Raw genomic sequence first — 22,916 nt, 5'->3', positions numbered from 1 at the left:
GTTTATTTGTAGCGCTCAATAGCACATAAACGCTCTACAGGCCCACACAGCAAGCCAAAACTCAACCTCTCCCCAAATGGCAGATAAAAGCAGATAGAAAAGGAAGTAAAGCTGTAGCAATAAAAGATGATGCATAAGACAAAAAAGATGCAGAAAGTAGCCATGTCTGCACCTGTTCTTGACGGGTTTGTGTTTCATTCAATGTTACAATTTTGCCAGCCGCCTCTTTCCAGCTGCAGGACTCCAGGGTTCCATGGAAGGCCATAATGTGTGTTCACGCATGTGCCATAACCCACCAGTAGGAGCCCAAAGTCTCGACCCCTCTGCCAGCTTTCCACCCTCAGCCTTGGCTATATCAACAGGGATAACAGTCCACACTTTCACTTTCTCTCTGCATGAGGTAGGTGTGATTGTCAGTTTGTCTGTTCCAGCTTGTTACAGATTTGATTGACCACAGCCCCCCCACAAGTGCACAGTCTGAATGAAGGTTTCAATCCCAGCAAATGACACGACAGGCACAACTAAAGTATACAGAGAAAAAGCCTTTAACACCAGAAAGAAAGAAGGCTGTGTTAACAAACACAGGCTGAGCGAAGGGTGCATTTATAAGAACAGTTTTAGCAGAAATATGTTGCACGGAAGTATTTCTTTTGCTCCTGCTCTTTGTTGACTTGTTGACCTGACAGCTTGTCTGAATTATAGTGCACCAACTGCTTTCTGCACTTTAATGGTGTTTGTTGGCACAATGAGGCGCGTCCTTCTGGCTCATTCCACGAGTGACTTGCTTTGCTAACAGTAGGTCGTTGTTGACTTCTCACTCTGCAGAATTCTTATGCATCTGGTCCCCACTGAATTAGCAGGTTCCAATCCCCAGCTGCTTGAGGGATGCAGGCGTCACAGCCCAGGCTGTATGGAAACCTGCCATTAGAGCCTCCCAAAGGAAAAGAGACCTTGCTCTCAAATTCACAACAGATATGTAGGATTTCATAAAACACAGCACAGGGACGGTCGCATTTGACTGTAAAGCCGTTATTTCACATTATAATAGTTTGTCATAAAACTCCCTTTAATGTATCCAATGTGTATTAAACAACCAATCAAACTAAGTATTTGTTGCAGTGTTTATCTCACATCTATGTGTTTGCCAGTTTAAATGTCAGGATAGATTCAGAGTAATTGTTCCTCTAAAACTGAATCATTACACATTAGGCCTGTGTTGAATTCCATTACTTCAGAGCCTATTTGTGCTGCCAAATCAACTCTGAATATCCCAGTAACTAATTAGCATTGCATTTTCAGACCTCTTTGTAGATCCACTTACAGCGTTCATGCTATGACAGCGGAGGACCAACATTTCTTCCGAACCCATCTTCATCCAGTGATACATGAAAATGTATTCGGGATTGCGATTCTTTTCGAACTTGCATCGTGATTAGTTTGCTCCATTCCCTCCTCTTCCTCACTGCCAACCTGCTGCACCCCCAGTCCTGCTTCCACAACTCCTCCCACCTGAGAGACGTGATTGACAGTTGAGATAGTCATCCCCCCATGTGGTTAAAGATGGGCTTTTTCGGGGGTTTACATTTCCCCATCAGCAGGAGGCGCTACAGGGACAATTATTATTTTTCAGAGAACATCATTTATGGTTTCTTATTGGGATGTCATAAAGATTAATTCTAACAAATTCTAACCGAACTAGTGGTACAATAAGTTACATTACAATTACAAAATGTTAAGTTAATTGTTGTTAATTAAGCAGATTATTGTGGAACATTATATGCTTGCCTAATTACACTCCTACCAAAACCCCTCAGCAAACATCCAAGAACATCCATTTTGTCAACAGACGAAAGTTGCTTCGGACCAGTCCAAAGAATCTCTCTTAACATCATCCATCTTAAGCGTGGAGCCTGTTCCCTGGAGCATGTGTCGCTGTTTCCCCGTAAAGACTGAGGGAGCAGCAGCAGCAGCACACAGAGAGCAGAAGGAGAACAGACGGAAACACAATGCAGCAGTCGGCCAGTATGATTGTCGTGGCAGTGGTCCACATCCGGTGAGTCAGGCTTCTTTGGAAATGAGATGTAGCAGGATGCAGTAGCACGATGCTAAATCATCCTCTCTCTCTCTCTCTCTCTCTCTCTCTCTCTCTCTCTCTCTCTCTCTCTCTCTCTCTCTCTCTCTCTCTCTCTCTCTCTCTCTCACTGTTGTTCACGTATGACTCCATCTGTGTGTGATAGCTGTAATGCACTCACTCCTGTAGCCTCACACTCTTCTGCTCATATGTTCTGCTCCCGACTGAGAATCTTTTGACTCATAAGTTAAGACACATCCATCCACCAGCCTGTCCACTCTGTCACTCTGCTGCACTATAACCATCTCACACTACTTCCTGACAGAAAGCATAAGTCATTTTAATGCATTTGAGTGCTGGAGCAATGCTGTCAATTGCACGGACAGGACAGCCTCTCTGGGTTACAAATACACCGTCAGTTTTATCTGAGGATTTGTGACTTGGACGTCTGTGTTTAGAGACATTTGCTGCCCTTTTGAAATAGTTTAATTTAGTTTGATGGAGCTCAGTCAGTCAGACAGGAGAGGAGCCATTTGTGATTATGTCAATGGAAAGTCAGAACAGAGTTATTCTTGGTGTTTAAGCTCTGACCTCGTCACATGCTCAGATCAGAACAGTGGAGGCTGGGGAGAGATGATTTTAAATGACCCCATCATCATGTTCATTACCGTCTGACTCATGCAGTTATTTCCGGCTTCTCGCCACCATAAACTGCCCCGCTGATCAGCCTATGAGGGTAAACGGGTCAAGAGACAGACGTCAAAATGATTTCTAAAGTGTGAATCAGATTTTGAATTATCTGCAAATAACCCCTTGACTTGTTTGCTTCATCAAACACAGGTTTCAAACTACTTTTTCTTCCATTTATATTTGTATTTTTACTCATAATGACATTTTGAACACCCCCCCTCCCCCGCAAACAGATTAGTATTGTACAATAGCAGCTGCTGATGTCTTCAAATCAATGAATCCAGAAACGCAGTGAGGAAAGAAATCAATTATTGTTTAAACACAAGGCTCCGATGCCCAGGAATCAATAGATAAGATGTATTACATTCCAGAAGCTCTTTAGACTCCCGCCCCCCCCCAACACACACACACACACACCTTATTCCACAGAACATAAACGCTGCACAGACCTGTTTGTCATTTAGTCTTCCATGACGCCTGACCCAGTTAGAATCACGCTGCTGTGACATTACGGCTCGAGTTACAAACTGAGAAATAAAACATATTTACCAGGACAGAAAATACAACGCTGTTACGTAAACAAGATGAAGTATGTTCTAGTTTTTGACACAAATTTACGCTTCATCTTTGTTGAGTTTTTTGCTGATGGAAATATGAACTGTGTGTGGAAAGGCAGGATGAGGCAGGATGAGTTTTCGTGTGCCAATATCATTCTGTCAGTGATCAGTAACTTCTGTCAAAATGTCTCCAGAATGCTGGGGAAAAAGTATCATTCCACATCTCTGTTATCCTGTTTGGGTTTGGAGCCGTTGTAACTGTCAGCCTATCTGCAGTGATTAATTATGTTGTCTGGCCTAAACACATCAACAGCCGCACATAATGCATCCGTTTTGCTGGAGTCAGTAGAGTCGACTCTTCACATTTTAATACTTTCAGCACTTTTATATGGACTGATTTATTTGAGAACATATTATCCAGGTTACATGTTTTAAACATGCCGTTAAATTTTGTAATTAATCATTTTTCGGGGACTAAATGCATAATTGCAGTTAGTCACCTGAAAATTGATGTTGTCATGAGTTTTATTTCGCTGCCGAGCACTTTGCCATTTAAAGCTGAGATGTTTCAAAGGTGAAAGGCATTAGCAAAATGCACAATAAGGACTTCATTTTAGATATATTTGGAAGTCACAGCATCCCTCTAATGCGTTAGATCATCAATGGAGCTGCATAAGACCTTTGGAACGAGAGAGTTTGATGGTTAACCAAGAGTTCTGTAGTTTACAATGAGCTGTACTTATGACCTGGTTTCTATGTTGGTTTAACCGCTCGATTATCTCTTTGAGGCGTCTGCAAAGGGTCGCAAACCAACCAGCTGGCAGTAGATGGAAGTTTGTACCGAGCTTGTTGATTTTAAAGGTTGTGCATGTCAAGTGAAGATGTGCAGGTGTCTTTCGTTGACATGTACGTGTCCACTGGGAGGCAGTGTCACGTTTACTAAACCAGAATGTACAGAAACCACAGATGAAATCCGAAATAGGAAACTTCCCCGGTGACTTCATCTGCTCCATTTCATCGTTTCCCCCTCTGTGCTGTCTGCTTTTACGTCTGGTTTGAACCACGACACGTTGAGGAGACTTGGCAGGCGTGCAGAGCGATGTGCACCTGTAAATTTTCCCATACAACCCTTCAGACGTAGAGACATTTATGCGTAGCTTTGCAGAAGCATCAATCCAGTTTAAAGTGACAGTAAGGAATTTTACATATGCAGGCGTATTTGCTGCATCTTACCAGTGTAATTGAACCATTAACTCCTTCCCTGTCATGAGAACACACTCCACTGGTGGTGGTTTGCTGCTCCAAAATGAATACAAATGGATAAAGATCTCCAAACAACATCATTTAAAGAGGATGCACAACAACACGCATTTGTTCCTCCCTCAATGGAAGAGAACAGTTTTTGGCTGAACTGCACTCTGCTGCCATATTCATTAACCTACCTGGTGCATAGAACAAGCAAAATGAAAGCACTTGCTTCATCTAAATCACTTTAACTGGGTTTGGAGGTACTAGCTCCCTCTTTAAATGACATTTGGCTTGCTTAGACACTTCATCCTTAATTTCTAAACCTTTAGTGGAGCCTAAGACTGCTCATGAACTGCCTCCCCTCCAATACAGTCAATATGCTTAAAGTTTCTACTGGCACAAACTGGATCCCTTGATGTCATCTTTCATTTGGAATATGAAATGACAACGTGATGAACTGCTCTTTTGCAGTCATTACTTCACCTTCATGCTGTCACTCATATAAAATGTGGCAGAATTATCCATGATTGCATTTGAAATGCAAAACAAGGAGTGTTTTAAAGCAGACGGGCTGCTAAATTGCCAGCAGTTTGCAAGGTAAAGCCAACTTCACAAACAAGGTCTTATCAGTTATTCCTTAATGTAGGTGTGTGTGTGAGTATGACAGCACTCTACAGGCAGCCATCCCCTCTATCCCGCTCCTCCTTTTAGGATGCATACAGTGATCTTATTAATTACTTCTCTAAATCTTAGAGTTGACACAGGGGGGTCCAGGGTCCGTATTTGATAGATGACACAAAATAAAGAAAGACTGAGTGGTGATTTGTGCCTTCAATCCGGATGATCTCTGCAGCTACGATAAAGCCGGTGTTATTTATCAGGAGCCTGCTACCTGTGATGTCGAGTTCCATGCGGAACAGCAGGTGATGCAGTTGACGCCCTGGAAACGAGGTTGAATCGTGCAACGGAGCAGCTGCCCTTCACCAATTACAGTTATGAAGCCATAAATCAGAGCTTAATAGGCCAGGGAGCGGAGTTGAGCTGAAAGACGAAAGACTGGTGGTACCACCAGGATTCTCTCCATATAAGCGGCCGGTTCATATATTATAAAGAACATCTCAGTGTCACTGTATCTCACCAGGATGCATCTTAATTTGACAGTTTCTAACGCAGCTGTCAAGGCTTGAACTCAAATCCTCAACCTAGATACAAAACATAAAAAATATCCCTCTGACATGGTGAATGTTACTGACTTTTAATTGCCATTGGGAGATATTAATCATGAGGTAGGAATATTTTTGCACGCCTCCGCTCCTCTGATTGCATAAATGTTGCTGATTGGTGCTGGACCTCATGCTGTACGGCCAGAGCACTTTTGTGTGAGTCAGCAAACCGCAGCATCTCTGCAGACATCTTCATCACGGCCATCACAGCAACACTTCTGAATTACAAACTGTGCGAAGATTTACATTGATTTACAGTCCCATATAATTTTACTACGGGTACATGGGTTTTATGCAGCTCAGATATACATGTAGGTGTTGCCTGGTGCACTATGATATACGCAGGCTGATTTAATAGCATTTATTGTGTTCACCTGACTTTCAATCACAATTCTGCAAAAACACATTAACAAGCCAAACCTGCGGAGAAAATGACAGAAAACAAACAAAATATTATATTTTTTATTCTTACTTATGATAGGAATTTATAGATTTCCAACAGTCAAAGTTTAATTTAGTTGTTTTTAGCTTCCTTGTTATTTTAAGTTTAAAGTTAGAGCCATTTTTGCAGCCACAGTGTAATCAATATGTTTTCCACCAGGGGGGCGAACGGGCTCAGCGTGAAACAAAGATGGAGCCCCTCCCCCCATAATGATTTAGCGAAGGCCCTGCTGCTGACACGCCCCCCAAAAATTGATTGAAGATGAATCATCATATCGTCATACTGGATGGTGTAAAAGCTGAGGCATGTTCAATAGTGTGACAAGCTGCTCCCTTGTGGCTGCGCTGTTTTATGCTCTTATACCAAGCAGTTACTGGGCTCTTCCATTAGCTTGGGGCCAGGCTGCGAGGCGGCCACGAGGCTCCCTCAGTGCTGCAACAAATCATCATGTGACACGCCTCACTACCCTATGGCAGATCTACTTACAGTAATAAGCAAACACATGCATTTTCGCAAACCAAGAGGAGCATGTTTATGTTGTTACCTCCTTCCCTGAAATAACAAGTAAAAAGCTATTAAAAGTCAGACACAGCTTCCGAGACACTGAAACGCCAATGAACCGTTTCACGAAGATGAGTCAAGGTGGAGGCCTGAGGACGGGCCACCGGTGCTCCCGGGCAGCGGGTTCGCCGTGGTGGCTCTCTGAGTGTAGTCAGGGATAAAGGAAGGTTAATCCTCACAGACAGGCAGAGGAGGGACGCTCAGGTGTGACAGCTTCCTATTCATCCACCACGGCCTCTGCTACCTGCAGGCACAATCCTCCCCGTCGCTCCACAAACACTATTTGTTTAAACACGGAGAGACGTTTGTGGTCCTTGAATGGAAATTCATTTTGAAATGCTGCTACGGACTTGTGGGGATGTGCCTGTTTGCTCGCCTAAGTATCTGTCACCATGAACAAATAAGTGCAGAAATACTCCTATTGCTGTATCTACATTTTTCACACGTGTGTCTTTACATGGCAGCAGCTCGCCTTTGGTATTTCAGGCCAGTGTCGTTTATTACAGAATTAGGGAAATATATTTCTGAGTTCTTAGTTTTCTGATTCTGTTTGGTGACGTTAATCCTGATATATGGCTTCTCTGCTGCCACAGTGAGCAATTGTAATGAAATTGGGAGCTGTCTAAACCCTGGACCAGCTGTGTGCATCTATCACGTCCAATATCACGGATGCCACTGATTGTTTGTCGACATAATTCTAACAAATGATCAGATCTATTTAATTGAACTAATCTTGACTTAAAACGGCTCTGATAGGACACAGTGTGTGTTTTCTGTCACACACAGTATATCCCAGCCTATATGTTTTATGTGTTTTTATATTTATACTTTACAATGTCTGAAGTGAATTTTTACAAACTCTAGGAGGAAGACCTGCTATTCCTCTGCTAGAAATTGTTGCTCAGTTTTCCTCCTCCCTGGTCACAAATTGAAAGAAGTCAAGAGATAAACCGTCTTAAGTGTTGGTCTGGGGCGTCGGGGGGGGGATGGTGTCGCTCCTCTCCCTCACCCCCCAGGTGGCAGGGGCAGGTCAAGGGCTCTGATTGTCAGTGTTTATTAATGGGCCCTGCAGAGGGGAGTGACAGCAGCGTGATCTCTGTGATGATGATGTCTTATTGCTTTCCATGAGCGCTTCAGCTACATACATATTTATGATGCGCTGCCACCTTGGCGCTGGATAGAAATATCTGTTTAACACCCGGCCTGGCCTGGTCGAAGGGAGAGAGAGAGAGAGAGGGAGAGAGAGAGGGAGAGAGAGAGAGAGAGAGAGAGAAAGAAAGAGAGCGAGAGAGAGAGAGGGTGGGAGGGAGGGAGAGATACATATTAAACTTAACAAACCACAGAACGACTCTCCAATCTCATCTTCGTTAAAAGAGGAAGAAAATGGGAAAACAATGGTTTGACTTTGTGTTTTGTTTGTGCCTGACAACATCAAACACTCTATAAATCTCAGAAGAGCCGATGTCAGCACTTTGTGTTAATGCGATGGCTTTTTGACCACCAATTGAATTAATTTGAGCTAATTTGTATGACAGATTGATTTGTGACACTACACGTGTACGTGTTAAATATTAACAGCCCGCTCTTCCCCAGGGACAGCTGGGATTTAAAGGCCGACTCACACGCAGGCATTTAGTTGATTAATACAGCCGCTCACTTCTTGTGGACGGATTTGTTTTACTTACTTATTCATGTCATCACGGGAAACGATTTAACCTCAGACACACAGGCTCCTTGGTGTCGTCAACACCAGTTTGAATCAATGGAGCTAAAATTAGGTGTGGAGGCTCTAAAACCCAGACAAACCCTTTTTGTTTCCAGCACTTTAAACTCAAGAATTCCTTCTTAATTTACAGCTGCACTGAATCCATTTTGATGCCTTCTATGTTATTTGTCAACAGGAAAACTCCCCAGGAGCATAAACCTCCACCAAGGTCAAACACTTTTGCCATAACACACACAGAGTCTAAGTATATGTGACATTTATAATCTGACTCACTGGGTTTCAAAACCTTCGTACAGTAACTTGACTGTAACTTAGATGGTATTTGTGAATGGGAATCAGTTAGTCGATAATGGCTAAGTGTTCTGGATTTAGCTCTGTGGCGTTTCAAGATACAGTGCGTCAAAACAGTTTGTATTTTACTGAATAGACACAATCTGATGTAGGTGATGGTGGTTTGCTGCATGTTTGTGAGCGCTCCTCGTCTGAAAATGCATTTCCGTCCTCCAGAACGTTCTGTATTTTTCCCGCATTATTGTTGATTCATTGGTTAAGAACAAATCCTTGGAACAAAAGGAATTGTCTGTGTCTTATCGTGTTCCTCTAGGTTACAGAAATGTCATCTTCTCAGGGTTGGACAGATTGAATGGTATTTGTTGCTGAAAATATTCAGAACACATAAGTACGTGGCCAAAAGAATGAACTGATTAATTCAGTTATCCACCTCAAAATTGAATCATTTGTTTGTTTGGCCTGTGATCCCCTTCTCCACAAAATGTGTTAAAAATCCGTCAATAACCTTTTGACTCATCTTGCTTTAATAAAACAAACAGACCCAAGCAAAAAGCTAACGTCTCGGTACCAAGGACTGAAATTAAACTGCTTCCTCGTCCTCCATTTTGTGTCTCTCTCCACATACTGAACCCTGATGTGACAGGAGTCTATGCATGTCGAGACAAACACTTCATCAACCTTAAATCTGCCAATGAGACAAGAAAAAAAGGCCCAAACACATACTTGAAAGTTCCCGGCGTGTGATGATTCTTGGCTCGTTTGTCGTCTAGACCCCTTCTCTGTGGCGCCCGTGATTCTCCAGCACACTGAGCTCCACTTGTGTCTGGGTTCATTCCGTATTCTGCTGCTGTTGGAGCAACACGTCAAATAAAATGATAAAAATCTTCCTTCCTGCCCTGATTTAGAGGGTGATCGTACCGGCTCCTTCTGTGCTTCTTACCTTCCTGCAACACCTTCCTGGTGGATTGTAAACAGCGTGGAGTGGCACAGAAACACTCACTGTCCCACAACATCTTCATACTTCACTTTGTTTTCCCCCATTTTGAAAAGGGGCAGATGTCATTTTTTTGTGTTTTACATTTGTCAAGACAGTTTCTTCTTCTTCTTTTTTTTTGCATTTTGTTGTCCTACTGTTGTGACATTGATGCATTTAAGTCATTGTTGTACAGTCATCCATTACAATAATGAAGTATAGTGACAGTATAACAGCAGTTGGCTGCCGAACAGCCTTTTTATGCAAGCAGCTGTCAGATTAACATTATCATTTTCACGACATCCGTGTTTGTTTGTTGTGTGTCTTCTAGGTTGCTTCCTCACATGCAGCTGCTGATCGCGGTGCTTTTTTGGCGGCCAGCTGTCAGATTTCAGACCCCGGAGCGTCTCGCCAGCACAGCAGCACAGCAGCACAGCAACTAAACTGTTCTGTGCTCTTACGTAATGTTAGGTGCAGTTTGATGAGACACCAAACCAAAGGAGCATTCAGTCAACTTCTCAAGCAAGGTTCAAGTGTTTTCACAGGGAACTCAAATAAATTTTTCACCTCATTTCCATTTAATTGCTGCCCATGAGAGATGAAAATACATTTAGAAATCTGCCCTGCAATCTTATTGTATGCTGTGCAGATGATTGGCATTTTCACTCGACTGTACATTCATGGTTTCCCCACAAGAAAAATGACTAAGCCCCTTTGGAAAGAGCAGATAATTGTGTCACATTTGCCATTTGATCCTTGTTGTGACAGATACTTTGAAGTTTCATTGCATCAGAAGCACAGGTGTAACAAAAATGCTCATACTGGCTGCATTCCATTTAGTTGCTGCAGGGGCAGGGTTCTGGTTGTGCATGCTGGGTCACTGGCACAGCTAAATGGAACGGAGCCATCATTAATTTTTATCACAGCTGTGCTTTTAGTTTATTGAGCCCCGTGGGGAAATCCGCTCTCTGCATTTGACCCATCTGAGGTATCGAGACACACATAGACCAACTCCAGACCTAAAGAGATTGGTGCCTTGTTCAAGGGAGATGGCAGGAGCATTGAGGGGAGAACGTGCAAATTCCAGAAGAAAAGGACGAGGGACAAACCCAGGACCCCCAGCCTGTGAGTCAAAATGTCTTTACAGTATCTTCAATCTAAACTTAATTGTTGGGAATGTGTTTCTGTGGCTCGACGTTAAAGGTCTATATAATCAGTGGGATGTTATGCTTTGTTGGCACTGATGTTGTAAACTCTTTGCTGTGATGGTCGTGAAATCATGAGGAACATCATCTCAACTCTGCTCCGCCGTTTGTTGCATTGTGTTTGATCTAAGCTGAGCTAAATCAAACGCCCTTTATCTCGGCTCCCTTCTCCCTTTAAAACAAACAGGAAATATCTCTGCTCTGGAAATAAGTTGTGGGATTTATGCCGTGGATGCTACACTGTGATTTATGATGACAGGGGTTGAATATTATGGTGATACTGTATGGCACAGTAAATCCACCGTCTCATCTCTGCTCCCACTGTCAGATCTGTTGTGAAGTTGTATTTCAGCCATGTCGCTTCGGCCCTGAGCTCACAGAATAGAGAAATAATGAGTGCTGTCTGGAGACAATGTCACTCTTATTTTAGATCTCCCACATCTCTCTCTCTCTCTCTCTGTCTCTCTCTCTGTCTCTCTCTCGCTCTGTCCATTTCCTCCATCTCGTCTGTTCCTCACGTTCCCTCCTCTCTCTGGGGCCCCGTCTCCTCTGTGCAGAATCACACCACCCACTCTCACAGTGGATCCGTGCGTCTCTCGCGTCGCCTTTGTACGCGGCGCTTCTCAGATCCTGTCATTTGGGAGTGTGCGTGCGTGTGCAGCGCCATCTTGGGAAGAAGGGGCTCGCAGTTGTTTCCTGTGATGGAGCTTCAACGAGAGTGAAGTGGCCTCGCCGTCAAAGCCAACGCCACGCTGACAGAGCAGATGCAGCCTGACATCTGCTGAGCTCCCTTACACATCTCTGCAAAATGATAAATAATCACAGATAAATCACGCGCAGGCATATTTTTCAGCCGTCTCTTGTACAGAATTTTTTTTTTTTTTTACAGTTTCTTATGGAAAATAGTTGAAATTGAGTAGTGCCATGAGTATCATTGTTACTATCCCGTACTGCAAATTACCTTTTAATCGATCTGAAAAGAAATATGTGTGTGGATCTAGTCTTTGTTACAAACCCCTCCTACTGGCCACAAAATTACATGAATATTTTTCTTTACTATGATATACTCTTCTGCTTTTTATTTGACCTTTTTGGAATCTTGGATGAATTTGAATTTTCCCTCCAGCAGAGTAAAACACACTCTCTTATTTATAGTTTTGTAGGGTTCATTTGTTCAAAATGCAAAAGTGTATTATAGTTACATATGATCTAAATGACTTGCTTTCAACTCTTGAACAGCCTGTGCAGTGCAAATATTTTGAGATTTCTCATTCATAATTAAATACCTGTGTCTCTCTCCCTCTCATAAGCTGAGGATTTGTTGCATTTTGATGGGATCACCCTGAATGTCACATGAAACCAAACATCCGCCCAGCTGCCACCCACCAAAAAACGAATCGGTTTGTAAATAGAATCCACTTAATTAAATACATTAAAAGCTAGGTTGAGGATGCAATGATCCAATGAATCATCGTGCCAGATGCTGAAGGAGCTGCTGATTACTTCTTTGCATTTTGGAAAGAAGGCGATACTCAGGCCTACGTCAGGGATCTACAACCAAATGTTGTTATGGTGGAATATTCACTCATTTGTTTTCTCTCTGAGCATTACTGTCTTAACACACACTCGCACACACTGCAGTATAAACCACAGCACATAAACACTTGTTTGTTTGGGTTTTTCGGGGGCATATTTTTATTCAGAAAGTACTGCATATTTTGCCAGCTCACCTCATTTTCAGATCAGATCTCGTACAAGCAGTTTGTTGCCGCCTCAGCTTTGCTTTACTTCGCTCCTGCCAGGGACATTTTCACAGTGACAGAAACTAAATGGCACCTTTAAATGGCAAACAGCAGACAGCGAAGAAAACAACTGATAAGATGACATTATTCACCAAAACACCGTTGGCATTTATTAAATCTTAAATACATTGTATACTTTGTAAACTCAGGAGCATAGTTCAATAATTTAGAACTGGACAGGACTGTGGTATGCATTTTGTTTTATTCTGTCATTTGAAATTATATAGGTTTATATAGGATTTTTTAACTCTTAAACCCTAATGACCCCTGTGGATAAAAGGGAAGGAAGGAAGGAAGGAAGGAAGGAAGCTAAAACTGTCTCCCCAACAGCATAACCTGAAGTAACCGAGGGAAACCAAACAAAGGCTCAAAATGGAGACACTGTTGTTTCTAGGAATAATGATTCTAATGAGTTGGCAATGAGATCCAGTCTGAAGAGGCTCTGAACAGAACTCTGTCTTTCTGCTTGTTAGAGTTTACTTTCAGAAGCAGAAATCCTTGCATTCCACACAAAAGATGCTTTTCTGCTTAGAATATTCAAAACTTGAGGACAATGATAGTTTCTGCCGAATTTTGGTGTTTATATGAAACGACCATGAAGACCTAATCTATTTTCTCTGTGTCAGTGAATTACAGAAGTAAATCTCCACAAATGTAAAAACTGGACTTTGTTGGATTATCCACAAAGTAGTTAAGATACTTTGTGAAATTGGCCAGAATAAGCCTAATGTTTCTAAAGAGTCAGGGGGATGTACTGTATCAAAGTGACTGATATCATTCACAGCCACAAACAGAGGTAATTTAGTTCCTGCCTTATTTTGCTTGTTTTAGTGTAACCTCAGGCTGTTTAGAATGGATCTATCCAAGTGCCCTAACTTAATCTGCCACTTACAGGCTGAGTGTTGGGGGGGAAGCGGCAGCCGTTGTGCTTTGTGATTGGACGAAAAAGTAACCAAGGAAACAATAGAGCTTTAAGTGTTGTAAATTGGTTAAAACTCGTTTATCCGTAATGTGAGGTGCGAGATGGTTGAGGTAAACACGATCAATCAGCGACGGTGACACAACTCAATTTGTTACGACACCCAGCTCCCTTTCCTACAAACGCTGTGTTAGGCGTGTATTTCTCAGATGTTTTAACTGGAAAAGCAAGAGCAGAGAAATCTGAAACATAATTAAGGAAAGCATTTTATAGGTAGCCTCATAAATAATGCAAATTCGTTGTTAAATGTTCCTGACAGCCAATGCTGGCGCTGCACAACGTGGACGTCAAGAAAGGCTGAGCTGGACTATCTGGTCATCAGGTGTCTCCCTTGGAGTGCTAGAAATTGACAGAATCGGGAGGCGCTGCAGAATAGATGATACAGCCGGGATGAGTGATATTCTCTTTGAAAAACATTCTTAATGTTACACTGTCAGACGCAAATAGCCAGTAAAGCAAAAACAACAAACAAACTGTACAGCTGAACTACACCACATATACAGAGCAAGCCGGGTCGGATCTGATCCACTGTGGTGCAGCTGGTGGTGTTGGAGCTGTTGCTATGCCTGCTGCTTGTGATGACCAAGCTCATCATTTTTGGAATGTTTTGTAGATGATTACAAATTACATCATACAAGGGCAAGATGATACAGCGTTTTAACCTAAGGGCAATTTCGCCTAAGCCCATTCACTTAAGCTACATGTCAGGAAGGCCCATGTTGGAAACTTGAATCTGAATTTGCTGTTTATCAAGTAATGTCATGTAACATTTTCCAGTCGTTTGTTGTCTTGTCTTGTCTTTAAAATTGGCACGTTGTAGTTTATTGGAATCTATTTCTGGTTAGTCTATGGCAGTAAGTACATTGACTTTTTTGGCACACATTTGCAAAAAATACAACACTTATTTATTGACAGAAATGTGTGCAGGTAATTCAGTAAAATGAGCGCCAACCCAGAAGTGCAGAACGGCCTGTATGGATGAGATGTTCAAACGTGGGAGTTGTTTCAGTGAAAGCTGCTCACGGAGAGCAAGTGCAGAAGAAAAACAATCTCCCATGGGGCGACCAGATGGAGAGAGAGAAGAATCAGAAGGAGTGCTAGGTATTGGAGAGAAAGTTTGAGAAGAAACATGACAGTAAGAGGGTGAGAGTGAGTGTGACAGTCTCTCTTCTGTTCCGCTCGCTCATCAAAGCGGCCTGTGGTCCTGTAGCCTTAAATCTGCCGGGACCCACATGTCAAAAATACTCTTTTGAAACGTTTATTTCAGAAATGTCAAGCTTGCATGCAGCTTATTGAGAAAAACAGCAGAAGAAGAGCAATTTAATCAGGATGTCTATTCTCCTGCGTCTCAGTTTAGGTGCCAAAGTGGTGCTGTGGGGGTTCTGGGCCATTTAATCCACAGGGGCCAGACTGGGGGCACTTGTTCTTTTAAGAGTGGCCACTCAAATTAACCCTGAAACTAAGAGTGCTCTATTTCAGCTGCAGCATAATGGGTGAAAAATGGAAAAGAACCAAGTGACACAGGTAATGTGCGGAAAGATATGAACTTTTCCTGGTTTAATGGGATGGATACAGCAAATCACACATTGTTCAGTTATAGTGAAATGGAAGGTGAGGTTACTTACACATTAGATTTATGTTCACAAATTTAAATTAGAGCTATCTTGTGAGTTTTATCTTATTTTAATATCGTCTCGATTCATTGATGTATAAACCTTAAGTAGTAGAATTTTGGAAGTAAGTTAAGAATCATGATGAAATCTTCGGTCAAACAAACCATGTCTGAAGATCAGAGCAGATGGTTCACAAGACCATGATGTGTTTCCACCTGCATGGTCTCTTCAGCTCGACATGCTGATCCACACATTCGTCACTCACAGTCATTCACAAGCTGAAGTGCATGAAAATTGATATTGTAAATTCTGACACTGACAACATCTAAGATTTTACTCCAGCATCTCGCGAGGTGTGACAAGGTGAGATCACTGTTATCTCTAGGGAGGCTTTAGACACACTGACGTTGTGGCACATGACATGAAAAGTACCAAGCGATACCCTCTTATATCCATTTTCAAGTGTGTCAACAGTTTAATCATCTTTGAGGAGTCGGATGAGGTTATTATGATTGGTACTTTAGATTGAGATGTGTGTCATAATGTTGTGTTCTGGTGTATTTGCCTGCTTCAGTGTTCTAGGATGTGACCCAAACCTAAAGTTAAGACTCTGACATTTTAGCCAGAGTGCAGCACAGACTGTCCTAGTGTTGCTTTAGCCCCCGGGGTTTGTGACGGATGCGGGAGATGTCTCTGCCACAGATCTCCAGGACCGTGTCCCCTTTGATATTCTCTGACTCAAGGGCTTTCATAAGCACATTGAGAACCGGAGTCAAGGTCACACTCGTTCTGTCACCGCAGCCTCATGAATATTATGATTAATCAGAGTCTTTTCGATGGAATTAATAACAAAACCGGGCGTAGTTGTGCAGAGTGCATTGCCCATAAATATAAAACTAGCTTTTCAGCAACCATTTATTTTGTTACCTCCTTTACTCCTCCCCATCCACTCCCCAATTGCAGGACCTGTTTCACTGGACGATGTTGATCTAGTCTTAGTAACCAGTCAGTCTGTATACAAGCACTTTAATAGTTTGATTAAACTGCGATGAATCAGAACAAATTGAAGAATGAAACTATGTGTTTTTCTCTGGGCGTAACATCTCAGAGAACAGAGGAATCCTATTGATTCCTTGCATTAGTTTTGTTTGGCAGTAAGGGGAAATACTTACTGCAAATGTAAAAGTACTGACGAACAAAAACAACTTGCCTCCTCCCTCGTGCCAGAGTCAGAAAATGCAATATGATAGAGCCGAGAAGCGTCATTGCAGGCTGTCAGCTCAGCAGCAGCAGATGCCACTCACTGTCTGCCTCAATAACACATGCATACGCTGTGGTAGTTACCTGTACTGTATTATCAGTATTGATCTCGCTCATTATAATTCCGAAGAGGAAAACACGATATGATTAAGTCGTTTGATGTCAGATGAAAATACACATGTAGGCTACAATCAATGCACCTCAGGCTTTAATTGCTGCGCTTAACAGACACTAATTTCATGTCAAAGCGCAGGAGAGTTCAATTACCGCGAAGGAGTGAGTTGACTGAAGCGCGGAAAAAACAAAGGGTAGATTTGACACGTTGATGTGCCAAAGAGTGAAATCATTTAAAAGCTAATTTAAGCGGAGAGTCGTGTGTAATATGTGCAGTCAGCTGGGAGCTTTTTGTTTCTTTACATTTAGGTCACAGTCAGGGGCTAAAGGCAGATTTACCTTAGAGACTCTGCTGCTCATGCATTAGCGTGGCTCTGGATGTCTGACTGTGGCTAGCTAAAAGGCCTTGTTGTGCTGTCACCGCAGTGAAATCAGGTGTCTGATGTGACGGTCACCGGGCTCCTCTGACTTTATTTATTTGTTTCGATGCCGCACACGTTCTCCTCTCACAAATGGAGACGTTCCTCCCTCTGGTGCTGTCTGCCGAGCGGCTGACAGCTCCCGAGACGTCCAGGGGAAAAGCTTGATGGGCAGCAGATGAGATTTCACACAAACCCCAAGACGATGTAAATCTACTCGGAAGGTCATTATCAGTGAAGTGCTCCAATACGTGTCTGCGAACAGTGATACGCAAGTACACAATTAGGATAATTGCTTATTTGTCGTTGTCGTAATGATTAACTTTGCCTGTAACTTAAGGCATAACTGTCACAACACATCCAGGTAGTGTACAGTGGAGTCCAGTGGAGCAATAAAGCAGCTCTAGGGAAGATGGTACTGTATATACCATATGGTAAAGTGGTACGCACGACTTCAGTGCAGTCCACAGGGATGTAACCACAGAGGAAGAGGAAATCTAACAAGGAAGGCAACGGAACACCATTAGGAAAACACAACAAACCTCTCAGCGAACGATATCAAAAATCCGTTCCAACCAGGATGGAACCCAACAAACTTCATCCATCATCTGAGCTGATAGCATCTGTTGAAGGATTCACAAATGTTACACAGATTGGCCAGGTTGGGTGCAGACTCTGTTATCACCGCCTCACAAATATCATTCCAACATTTTAACATACAGTAGCATCTGTTGCTGCCTTTTCCTGCTTTTTGAGTGTTGCAGACCTTTGCGTCTAATCTCAGATTGTTTTTTGGTCCTTTTCCCCCTGTGTGAGAAAATGGAACGGTATGAAAAAACAACAGCTTTATCACAAAAGCTGACCTTTAATTACAAAACCTTTGCAGCAGGAGACCTTAGCTTTTACTTAAGTTGACATTTATAAATACCGAAATGTCCGTGTGAATTGCTTTTTGTTGAAGTCAGAGTATTGTTGAGCCAGATAGCATCAGTCCATTTGTCAAATACTGTAAAGTGTTGGCTCAGGGGGGCTGGCAGGACAATGTATAGCTAGTGTGAACTGTCCATGTATGTAGAGAACAGGCCTGTTAGCCCGGGGCAGCTCCTATCAGTCACCATAGCGATGGAAGGCCGAGATAAAGACGGTACTCTACCCTGTGTTTGTGTGCCCAGGATGAAAAAATCGATAAAGTCGGTTTCACAGACTGTTTTACAGTCAGAGCAGCTCTCAGCTTAAATGTTTGTCTGTTTTATTCAATGACACTTCTGCAAACTATTACCCACGGGGGGAGGAGAACAAACGTGAAACAAATAAACTTGACATGGACCCTTCTCGCCGTTGTTTGCGCTTACAGATGGAAGCTGGATAGCGAGGAAATTCTCTTTGTAATTCACAGCTAAAGATCCAATAGAGTAGAGGAAATATTCTGAGGAAATATTACATCTCTGCCCGGATTGTTTTATCCCAGATCTTTCTGTCCAGTCGTCCTCACTGGGATATGAGGGAATATACAGGGACACACGCTTTCCATTCCCGCTCCCCTGATGGAAGAGGATTTCCTGTCGGGTGTGCAGTAAAGGTTATCTGGATCGCACTCGTGCTCCTGTATAACATGCACTGCCAAGCAAAAACAGGAAAACATTTCTCCCCAAAACTCATTTCAGCTTTGCTTTTCATTATTACCACCATGCACATGCTGCACTTATGTGACCATAATTCTCTTTTCCAGTGAGCACAACAGAGGTCTGATGGCTCATGGATGGGAAATGAAAGCAGAATCTTTTGGTAATTCCAAGAAACCTTTAGGGTATAAACCTATGGAGCAAGTATAGAGCGGAACATTGTCTGAGACCAACAGCTAATAATTGGAGTTGGATTACTGCCATCGTAAGACATGCCACAGCACAAGTGATGCTTTTAGCCACAGGACAGGATAAATAAATCTACGATAAATAAATGTTTGATAAATAAAATAACCCTATATTATCTGCTCGGGCTTTGCTTTAGTGCAGCTGAAGATTATTTTAGTAAATAATTACTTGTACTTTCCTAGCAAAGGCTTTTGCCTCCCACAGTAGGGGGGGTGCAGTGATACGGGGGATGGAGGGGTGGGGGGTAATGGTGCCTGAAGCTGAACAGAGCAGACAACCAACAGCTTGACATCACTCACCTGGATTCAAAAAGGACAGAAATAGCACTTAAAGCTCTCACTCCTACTTTGTACTGTTCCTTTGTTTCCTGTCTCTAGCATTACACTACCTTCATGACATACACACTCACACACACACCATGCCTTCTCTCCAAAAAAGCATCCTTCACAGTCACAGGCCAAACAAGACATTACAGCTAAATGTCATTTTAGTTATGTATTTATTTTCGGAACTAAATGTCATTTTAACCATTGAACTATGGAAGGCTCACACATCAAACACCTGAAAACAGAGGTTATCATACAAATGGTGTGCATGTTGAGCGTTGATGGTGAAGTTACAACTGTGACTTTGTTGTGTTTGCACAATGACAGTAAAATTAAATCATAAATCATCAGTCAAATTGGAGCCATCATACAGGCAGACACAAGTTTTGATTGTATGATTTAGGTTTTAGGCAGAAAAGATAAATGTGATCATTTCATCCCCACCATCGGGCTGACAGGCACTTGAATGCATCATAACCAACTTAACCACAAAGTTTCATTGAAATCTGCCAGTAACTTTTTGAGACATACTGCTAACAGACAGACAAATGGACAAACACGACCAAACATATATGGAGATGCAGCCGGAGCTTTGTCACCATGGTTCATTGAATGGTGAAGGCAAAGGCTTGTGTTTTGAAAATTATCATTTGATTGAATTATTTCCTGCCCCTTTTTATGGAGAATGAAATTCTAGAATGCCATTTGTTTGACAGACGGAGTTTTTCCTGCCTACATGGGAAAGGTGGGACAGATATGGAGTTTGTGCTCATCCCTTCATTAGGCTCTGGTGCCTACTGATAAAATAATCAATTCTTCCCCAAAATTGTGCAAACAAAAAGTAAGAAAACTCAAATTATCAGCAGCGTGTTCTGTTGATAGTGTGGCCCATTATAACACCGCCTGGTGCTAAATGAAGCACGTTATCAGTCTGCGGGCCTCTTGCACAGAAAAAGTGCTCGATTATCAGATGGCGATGTTAAGTCATTTTGGGGATTTATGTTTGTATTTTTATATCCACACTAGAGTTTGAAATTCAACGTTTGTTAAATGTTCAGTAACTACTCTAGCGCCTCCTCTTGGCCAATCTGTGTCAGCCACATCACAGTCGGTATACTAATCTGAATAACGAGCATTATAATTCATGTAGAGGAGCAATTTTGTAAGCGCTGCCACAGGACAATGGATAAGAAATATGTCGATAAAAGATGGGAGATGTTTAAATCATATCAGGTGACACAGAGAGTGCACAAAGACAAAAACACAGAGGAGGATCAATCATGGCAAGATAGCTTCTAATATGCATCAGCTGGAACCTTTAACCAACTAGATTTCAGAAAGCAAAGTGTGTTGACGAATCAAAAAAGTAATGTATGCTTTGAAAAATGTCTTTTCCTTCTGCTGCTGCACCATTCCTGAATCTTGTGCCATAGCTTTTGTCAGGCAAGGACGATGATGAGCTGCCGAGAGCTGGACACTCTGTTGGCATTAACCTGGAGCCATCACTTGTTTTGACAGGGACGAGGAGGCTCCCTCTCGGTGCGGGACCCTGATTGATTGGCCAGTCATGAACGGGGAAGTGTCCTTCGCAAAAGGGGGCAGGGAAGGACAGCAAAGCCGGGCCGGGCTCGAGCTCTTGCTAGTGCTGCTGAACTAAATCCACTGTGTTGACTTTAGTTGGGAATGAGGCTCTTGCTGGAAATGATGATGGATGGAGGAGATCTGGATCCATACACCCGCCCCCCCCTCCACACACACACACACACACACCCGCCTCTCCCCTACTCTGACAGTGTCGTTTAGCTTTTTTCCATGCTCATCCAAAAGTGCCGAAGATGCAGGAAACTTGAGTGTGCTTCTGCAAATTCAGACAAAGTGGAAGTCGCTCACAGTGAGATAATCACCGAGGATTAATGTTGGTATGAAATAGACAAATTAAAGACAAAGATAGAATGGATTGGAATGAAATGTATAAGATATTTGACAACCTCAGCTTAACTACTCGTCTTCATGGCTTGATTTACTATCCCACATTGTTTGAAAAGTCACTGATCTGAACACATTTCATCAAACACAATACAGTGGGGATCCAAAGCTGTTGCAATCCAAAAGACCAAACTTCATGAGAAACTTAGCCTTGCCCTTAGTCAAACCTGAAGCTTGTGTCCGTGCGGTTTGCAGTCATTCTTTTTCATCACGAGTATTAGCATTATCAGTTTAATCATAAAGACGGAGCATTTTCGTTTCTCCCTGTTAGATTAAAAAGTTGGATATAACCATCACGTAGAGCGGTTGTGTTATTTCCTCTGTGGGACATGAAATTTCCATCACGTCTTTACATTCATCCATTTCCGCTGGAAGCTTGTTAAATATTTGCTGTGTGCCGAGTCATACAGAGGCAAAGCATCATGGTCATTACCAACGAGCCGGGCTCCTCTTTTAAATGTTAATTGCCTTTCCGCACACTTTCTCATTATGTCCATTCCAAATGATGTGCTGTTAGCTCCGCTGCAAGTGTTCTCATTTATTCTCTGAATGGTATTAAAGATTCCCACAGTTATAATGCATTCACATATTTGCCATGAATGAGGAGGGAATTGTCTCTGCATTATTTTGGCTGTAATGCAGATGGAAGATAGTGGACTGCTACGTGTTGAAATGGGCTTTGTTCCAGTAAGGAGCGTGCACTGGTGCATTGGTGCGACCATGAATGGCTCTGCATGTATTATGGAGCGCGCCGTGATCTTGTTAGTTTCCTCCACGGAAAAACAGGTTTCCTAACTGTCACTTACTCATTCTCTGCATAACTCATTGGACTGCAGCATTAAACCTACACATTGCATGCTAGTTCACCGTACAGGCAAATGATTCATTATGCTAATTTTGCAGTTTTGCATTAATCAGGGCCGTGCACCTTCATCATCCAACACGCTGTACAGCTCACAGCCCTGTAATGTAAAAGGGCAAACTGTTCAGAGCTGCAATTTAAAGTAACAAATAATTTACGAATGAAAGGAATTCCTCATCTTGACTCCATAAGTCATGCAGAAGGTGATAACTGCTCAGTCTCATGGTCTCAGTGTAGTCAAATGTAAGCTTGGTTGGCTCATGTTGGTTTGTTAAACAGAGAAGTTAACCTCCTGCTGCGCCCTCGTAGAATCCACAAAAAGAGTGTTGTCATGATGCAATGTTTGACCCAATTAGTGCGTCGCCCTGTCATCATGGCCCCATTGAAGGCCGATACCAGCACGGCTCGACCCTGCTGCGAAGGATAGCCGCAAAAACTAACGCTTCAGCTCAGCTTTAAGTGTGATGGTGTCAGGAAACAGGCCGCCGGCTCGGTCCGACTCAGCCCTGTGGTGGAAAAGGACCATTAGTTAAACCACTTTGCATCATCTGCTGGCTTCGCGTATCAGCTGTGAATGAAACTAGTCAGAGATCTTTTGCCCGAGGGAGATCACAGCCTCACCAAAATCAGCAAGCGCAGAAACCATCACACACTGACATCTCCTGTGATCTCTGAGATGTGTCATGGAGACCGCTTT

At 42.6% G+C, this 22,916-nt stretch overlaps 1 long non-coding RNA gene across 1 annotated transcript; it reads left to right on the top strand.

The window, feature by feature from the left end:
• Nucleotides 1-21,249, top strand: LOC143007711 (uncharacterized). The gene is made up of 4 exons (XR_012964508.1): nt 1-400; nt 1,847-2,053; nt 10,114-10,907; nt 20,890-21,249. It is a non-coding gene; the product is annotated as an uncharacterized LOC143007711 (long non-coding RNA).
• Nucleotides 21,250-22,916: the final 1,667 nt, after the last annotated feature.

Source organism: Genypterus blacodes, unplaced genomic scaffold, assembly GCF_046128005.1.
Source record: "Genypterus blacodes isolate CSIRO-AG114 ecotype Tasmania unplaced genomic scaffold, CSIRO-AGI_Gbla_v1 ptg000093l_1, whole genome shotgun sequence".
Taxonomy (NCBI): domain Eukaryota; kingdom Metazoa; phylum Chordata; class Actinopteri; order Ophidiiformes; family Ophidiidae; genus Genypterus; species Genypterus blacodes.
The sequence above is the reverse complement of the archived record's forward strand: the minus strand, read 5'-3'. Positions and strand labels throughout refer to the sequence as shown.